At 47.6% G+C, this 6,892-nt stretch overlaps 1 pseudogene; it reads right to left on the reverse strand.

Annotated features, from left to right (window-relative positions):
• Positions 1-5,006: 5,006 nt before the first annotated feature.
• Positions 5,007-6,004, reverse strand: LOC114904746 (annotated as a pseudogene).
• Between the last annotated feature and the right edge of the window lie 888 nt (positions 6,005-6,892).

Raw genomic sequence — 6,892 nt, forward strand, 5'->3', positions numbered from 1 at the left:
ATAGTTTCAGTTTAAGCATAAAGCTTTTTCGGGACCTCCTCCCCACCAAGCACCTGTGGGTAACAATGACAGACATATAAATAGCAGACTTCAGACTCCCTGCCCCCCAGGCTGGAGCTGCTGTTGATCAGCAGAGGCTGAGGGCACTGGTGCTGGGGTGACTGACAGGGGGCTGGAGGGGGTCTAGGCTCCTTACGCAGTTTATTAATTTAATTCCCTTTGCTCCATTCCCTGCCTGGAGATGAAGCAGCACTTTTATTTGAGGACAAGAAGCCTGCTCGTGGGTTCTTGAGTCCCCTGATGCCAAATGTGCATGATTCTTCACATTCTGAGACTGCTCCCTGCCACTGAAATCTGGGAGGTGAATGTTATGAGTTGCAGGACTCCCAGGAAACAAGAAGTGGAGGGCGAACTCAAAACATCTATTGCAGGGCTTCCCTGGTGGCGCGGTGGTTGAGAGTCCGCCTGCCGATGCAGGGGACACGGGTTCGTGCCCCGGTCTGGGAAGATCCCACATGCCGCGGAGCGGCTGGGCCCGTGAGCCATGGCCGCTGAGCCTGCGCGTCTGGAGCCTGTGCTCCACAATGGGAGAGGCCACAACAGTGAGAGGCCCGCATACCACACACACAAAAAAAACACACCCCCAAAAATCACATCTATTGCCAAATCTCCCACTTCTTGGGATTTTACCACCTCTTGCCTGGGGTTCTTGTGAGAACCTCTTAAATTACTTCCCTGCCTCTAGACTCTACTTATCACCACCCTCCACTCCCACCATACCCCTCCCACCAGAGTAAGGGTAAAGTTCAAACTACAGAGCAAACTATACAAGAGTCTTTGAGCTCTGGCCTTGTTGAGTGCTGGAAGCAGGGAGACCGTTGAGATTGCTGCTGTGTGCTGGGGAGGGATGGTGGTGGCCCATACAAAGGCAGAGGCAGCTGAGATGCTGAGAAACTAGCTGTTGAAAAAGCTCGCAGGAAGTAGAATCAACCGGAAATAAAAAAGAAGCAGCAGGAAATAAAGTAAAATCAATAATTAGGAGGATAAAATCAACAGGAAGTCAAATCAAACCAACAGAAAATAAAATAGAATCAACAGAAAGGAAATCATTTGGATGGGTTTGTTTTGTTTTGTTTTGTTTTTTGGCAGGGGAGGAGTAAAGAAGGGAGAGGAAGAGTAGGGAATCTCTCCCCAGATTCTTTCCTGGAATCAGTGTGGATGGGGTTGCCATTCCCTGTGATGGGAAACACAGCAAGAGGATGTCTTAGCCTGGGCCCCCTGCAGACAGAACCCGAGAGAAAGGCTTGTAGTGGGGCTGTTTATTGGAGAACATAGTACCAGAGAGAAGGAGGGAGGGCCTGGGGAAGTGAAACAGGAAGGGAGAACCCAATGCAAGGAGGCCTTATTAAACTGGCCACCACTCTGAGCGACTGCTCCGTCCCATGGACACTCTGAGTCCCTTTTTGAAATGCTTCTCAGGACTGTGCTCCTGGGGGAAGGCAGTGGGAGGCATCGGCCCCTATCCCATTGGTCAAGACCTGGCCGTCGGTGTTAACTTCCCACACTTCCGGTTGGGCAAGGATGAGTGCCCAGGAGTGTGACACCCATGAGAGAAGCCCTGGGACAGGGCATAAGAGACACATGGCCAAAAGCTGAGACCAAGCGACCCCTGTACAAAGCTGATCAAAGCTCAGCAGAAAAGGCCAGGGCAGCAGTGGCTGGAAAAGAGGTGAGGTGGGGGCGGGGTGTGTGAGAGCCTTGTACTCCGTTAGAGAGAGAGGTATGCGGGAGGCATCCCATACCCACTGCAAAGGAGAATAGATTAAAATAGAAAGGTCATGCCCCTGTGCTTGAGGAGCCCACAATCGCATAGGAATGCACAGAGAGGGACAAATTACACATGAGGTGTTAAGTGTGCCCTTACTGCTAATCTCTGTCAATGTCTATTTGCTTTGTGGCAAGTACTGATGTGAGTTAAGTGCTTTACCATGGATTTGTTCATTTAATTCTCACCAGCAATTCTGCAGGGAGGTACTATTATTAGCCCCATTTCACAGAGAAGTGATGCATCGTCTGAAGGCATAATCTAGTAAATGGCAGAGCCAGGATGCAAATCTTTTAACCCCTTTGGAGTTATCAGAGGAAGGAGAGGCTGAGTTTGGTGGGTGGGAAGGGGCAGATCAGCCACGAGTTGATTGGAATAATACCTCTTGGTGTTTGTGCAGAGGTGTTTGCATCTGTGATTTAATCAACTGTAATAATACAAGGCAGGACTCATTATCTTACATTTACTGAAGAGGAAAGAGAAACCCAGAAAGAGGTGAAGCATCTTGCTCCTGGCCACCCAGAGCATCAGCGGTGAGGTCACTGCAGGATGTCGGCCAGATGACAGAAGTGTAGCCCCCTTCCCCACTTCCGCCCTATAAGTGGGCAGCCTGCTCCGGGAGAGGGGTGACCAGCAGGGCCTGGGCCCACGGGCATTCCAGTGCTGTCCCCAAGTGAGTCAGGCACCACTAAACAGACTCAGTTTTACCTCTGGTAATTTCCTCCCTCCATAAAGATTTGGGGCTACAGAAAAGAATGGATTCCTCAACGCTGAAAGCGAATGCCCCTTGATTCCAGACACAGGGGGAAATATTTATCCTCCTTTAGATCACATCTCCTGGGTCTTTTTCCCCGAAAGCCAGTCTTGGGGCAGTGGGCCACCAAGCTTACGGCAGCAGTCACACTCCAGATAGCAGAAGACATTTGTGTTCCCTTTGGTTTAAGTAAAAAAAGAGAGTTTTCGTGATGCACAGAGCCACCTGGACAGTCATCGTCCCCAGGGTAGGTGGGCTAGTCCTGGGGTGAAACCATGAAATGGACAATCACAAGGTATTTTATAAAGTAATCTCGTATATATACATTTATATATATTTATACTCATATATATATGTATAGTATATATATAGTATCTATATAGTGCTTATAAGGTGCCAGCCTCCCTGTAATCCTCTCAGCAGCCCTATGAAGCGGGTACAATTAATGTCCCCATTTTACCGAGGAGAAAATTGAGTCAAGCAGAGGTAAGTGATTATCCAAAGTCTCACAGGTAAGCAGGAGAACAGGGATTCAAGCCCAGGCAGTCTGGCCCCAGAGTTGTACTTTTAACCTCTAGCAAGTGTGACCTGTCTAGACAAATGAACATCGGACTGGACATTGGATTGGAGATGGACTGAATTGGACAGGTTGCCCAGATGCAGCTCATTGAGTAAGATTTCTGTTGCGCTCACCCCTCCTCCCCATCTACCCCATCCCCTAAGTTATTCTGAAGGCAATATGACCCCAAGGGGTACTGGGACCCATTGCTTTGACCCTCTCTTTGCTGCTGGAGATGACCCATCTGGCTATCCTTCTTGTGACTCAGAGGTTATTTCCCCTGAAAATGTTTGCTATGAGCCTTACTCAGCTCCTTGGCTCAGTCGTCTTCTAGTGTGACATCAGGGCTTCAGGCTGGGGCCAAGGTCCCCAGACACCCACACCGGCCTCTGGAGGAGCAAGCATGAATGACTCTGCTTGCACTAGATCCTGGGGACAGAGGGTGGAAGGATGCCTTAGGAAGAACCTAGGTGCTTTCACCTGGACCTTAGTGGGAGATGCTTAAGAGTGAAGACTTTGGGACACCAGTTGCTTCCCAGCTGATGACCTTGGGTGATCTGACCCCTCGTGGGGCCTCAGCTTTCCCATCTACAACCTGAGATGATTCCTAAGGTTCTTCTTGTTTTATTTTTAAATTTTTTTTTATACATAGGATTTTATTTTGCACTGCTATAACAACTTCATTATAGTCCAAGGGAGAAAAAGAAAAAGAAGGATAAAACCACCACACTGAGCAAATTACTAAAGCTTTTCTACTTTTAACAGGATTTTCCTTCTGGTAGGTTTATTGTCATATCCCCTTTAAAACCGACAAGATGCTCACCATATTTTAAAGATTATAGGTTGCCACTGAAAGAAAAATTTTACACAGTCACTGTACATCAAGGTTGAAAAACTGTCCTGTGAGAAAAATATACTTAGAAGTCATGTGAATAAAAGAAAAAGAAAACGTGATTGTGTTCAAGGAAAGATTAAAGTCCTCGTAATGTGCCATCTAAATGTGGACACTCACTCCTCCTGGAGTCTCTCAGGCGGGGGGGAGTTCTTTCTTCCACCCACCTCACTCATTATACTGTGTTTTTACCCAACAGTATGCATTAAGGCAAATAAATCCTTTTCTGAAGAGGTCTTAAAGGAACTGTGGACAAATAGCAAACTTTTGGCATTACAACAGGTTAACACATACATAGCCTTTAGAATGTACATGAAGCATATTTCTCTCGGACTAGTGACAAGAAAAAGATGAACATGCTTGTTAACAATGTCAAAAAGTTTAAAATTCAGTGTCCAAGCAATTCCTAACGATGCTTCTGTAGCTTTAAGCTCTAAACAGTATAGAATTTACGCAAATGCATTAAAGAATCCAAGCTTGGCAAATTACACCCAAGCAGGTTATTAAACTATATATACAGAAAGTAAATGATAAATACAGAATTAAAAGAGTCCTTCTGTTTTCCTTATAGCCTTGAAAATTGACAAACTTCTGAGGACAATTCCATAATATTAAACATTAGGTAACCACAGATGTGGGGAAACCTAACTACACAAACCGATTTAAAATATTCAGGATGACTTTGTAGTGTTCAATACAATTCAGTTCGTAGGTAAGGGCACAAGACAACACTGAACAAAAATAATCACGTCAATTGACCTAGAAATCAAATGCAAATAGGTATGAATACAATCTCCAAAATCTGTCTTTTTAAGTGAACATTAACCACTTATTCAAAGTTACACAAGAATTTGAAGGATTAAAGTCTTCTTCTGTGACATAAAGCCATTTCGAAGAGTTTCATGTCTCAGCTGAGCAGGTGGGTGAAAGAATAGGTGAGTAGCCCCTTCTGGGCAGCGAGACAGTAAAAACAGACTCAACAGCAGCCTCCCCCGGCCTGCTGTCCTCCCTGACTGCCTGCGTGCTGCATGCGTGGCGTCAGTAGCAGCATGCTGAAGGCCAATTTTAATGCCATTTGCCTCATTATTAATGTCAAAGACTCCTTGGATTTTTTTCATAAATTTCTTTTGCTGTATTAATAAATGCCTCTTCTACATTAGAAGCAGTCTTAGCAGAAGTTTCCATGAAGATAAGTCCATGTTCTCGTGCAAAAGCTTCTCTTCTAAATTCTAAATTGTAAGGAACGGCACCAAAAACGGAGGAGAGCTTAAACAAGCTTTATTTGGGAACGCTCCCGGGCGAGGTTCACTGGTCCGAGAGAAAGGGGCCACACAAGTCGCGGCCGGGTGAGGGTTTGGGCAGAATTTATAGGGGAAGAAGGGAAAGGGGTGTGGTGAATCCGGGAGGGCGCAGGGTATTCCTTATTTGGTGGTCTCTTCGGGTATCGTGGGGGACCGTTAGTCCCGCCCCTCGAAAGGCGGGAAGGCTGGGCCGGGTGGAAAGTCCCCAGGTCAGTTCCTGGAACTGGGTGGTCCGGAAAGTCTCCAGGTCAGTTTCAACCTGTGAGTCTGATTGCGTTCCCCTGCCTCGGGCCAGTTGGCCTTACATAAATCACTTTTATTTCCCGTAAGCATAATGACCATGTTGGAATTGGAATGCTGGCGGGCATATTCTAACCAGGTTGTCAAGTGGTTGAATGTGTCTCTCCTTATAATATCATACAGTAGTAAAGCCCCTGCTGCATCTCTGTAATACGACCTTGTGATGGAACGAAAGGACTCCTGACCTGCTGTATCCCAAATCTGAAGTTTTATGTTTCCCATCAATAGTTTTCATTCGAGCACCGGACTCTACACCAATAGTAAAGTCATGCACTGGCTGAAACCTCTTGTCTGTAAACTGTAGCAATAAGCATGATTTACCAACGCCCGTGTCGCCGATGATAATGTACTTGAACAGACAGGCGTACGCCATGGCCGCGGCCGCTCGGCGCCAGGGCAGGAGGCTCCCGTTCCGCCGCGCCCCTCACTACGGCGCCGCACGGCCTCGAAACGCCAGGCTCCGCCCGCCGCCGCCGCCGCCGCCGCCGCCGCCGTCAGCCGCCGGGAGTGAGGTGCCGAGAGGAAGCGGGAGAAATCGACACCGTCGGAGGCAAGGGAGACGGCGCCCAACGGAGCCCAGCTGAACAATAACAGCGGCCGCGGCGCCTCCGCCCCGCCTCCCTCTTCTGGTTTTAACAGCCCCCGAGTCTGACCGTTGTCTTCCGCCCAGATCCTCCAATGGCTCCTGGATCCCTAGGGCTGTCTCTGGTCTCTTTTCAAAAGCAGGTAGCACAGCTGGGTGATTCTTCAATGCAACATGCATTGCTACAGGGAGGACGTAGGCTAATACCTTCTACTAATCCAAACAAAATAGCCTTACAGTCTTTTATTATATTTTTTAAATTAATTTATTTATTTTTGCTGTGTTGGGTCTTCGTTTCTGTGCTAGGGCTTTCTCTAGTTGTGGCAAGCGGGGGCCACTCTTCATCGCGGTGCGCGGGCCTCTCACTATCGTGGCCTCTTGCTGCGGAGCACAGGCTCCAGACGCGCAGGCTCAGTAGTTGTGGCTCACGGGCCCAGTTGCTCCATGGCATGTGAGATCCTCCCAGACGAGGGCTCGAACCCGTGTCCCCTGCATTAGCAGGCAGATTCTCAACCACTGCACCACCAGGGAAGCCCTATTATATTTTTTTAAGAGGAGAATAAAAATGGAGAAGTACCCTGGTAGAATGTTGACTTTGCCATCCTAGTTGAATCTAGGGAAGAATCCTTGCTGAAAAAAAATGCCAACAAAATGTATCTTCTTATTTTTTAGGTTGAG

This window comes from Monodon monoceros, unplaced genomic scaffold (assembly GCF_005190385.1).
Source record: "Monodon monoceros isolate NGI ecotype Baffin Bay Population unplaced genomic scaffold, NGI_Narwhal_1 Super_Scaffold_21, whole genome shotgun sequence".
NCBI classification, from domain to species: domain Eukaryota; kingdom Metazoa; phylum Chordata; class Mammalia; order Artiodactyla; family Monodontidae; genus Monodon; species Monodon monoceros.